We start from the raw sequence: 447 nt of genomic DNA, 5'->3' as shown, positions 1-447 counted from the left end.
AGCCACCCCGCCGTGCCTTGAACGATGCTCTGTGGGCAGTCAAGGGGAAGAACCGGGCAGGGAGACAGGGAGGGCAGATGCGGAGTGGAGCTGAGGGACGTCGGAGGGGAGAGGAAACGGAGGGGGGGAGAACATGCAGACAGGGACAAGAGCTAAGGGGGCCACGGGGTGGCGACGAAGGGGTGCGGCCAGGAGTCGCTGGGAGTCCGGGGATCACGGGCACCCTGGGAGTGGGAGAGGGGGGAAAGGGGGCAGCAAGGACAAGGGAGGGGATGGGGATGGGGGGGCGGGGAGCAGATGGAGGATGGTGAGGGCACAGTGGAACCAGGGATGAGACCAGGAGGGCAGCTCAAGGCCAGCGTGGGGACAGTGGAGACAGTGTGGGGCTGGCGTGGGGGCCCTACCTGGGAAGGGCAAGCAGCCGGGCACAGGCTGGCTAGTTGGCAG

The 447-nt window shown here is 67.6% G+C and overlaps 1 protein-coding gene across 1 annotated transcript in view; it reads right to left on the bottom strand.

Moving 5' to 3' along the window:
* The window catches only part of BGN (biglycan), a 14,663-nt gene extending 14,222 nt beyond the window's left edge, over positions 1–441 (bottom strand). The window contains exon 1 of the mRNA XM_077769621.1: positions 405–441. The gene's annotated coding sequence lies outside the window, so the exon portion shown is untranslated. The remainder of the gene's footprint in view (positions 1–404) is intronic.
* Positions 442–447: the final 6 nt, after the last annotated feature.

Source organism: Crocuta crocuta, unplaced genomic scaffold (assembly GCF_008692635.1).
Source record: "Crocuta crocuta isolate KB4526 unplaced genomic scaffold, BGI_CrCroc_1.0 scaffold978, whole genome shotgun sequence".
NCBI lineage: Eukaryota > Metazoa > Chordata > Mammalia > Carnivora > Hyaenidae > Crocuta > Crocuta crocuta.
Note: the sequence above shows the minus strand (reverse complement) of the source record. Positions and strands in the feature narration are given on the sequence as shown.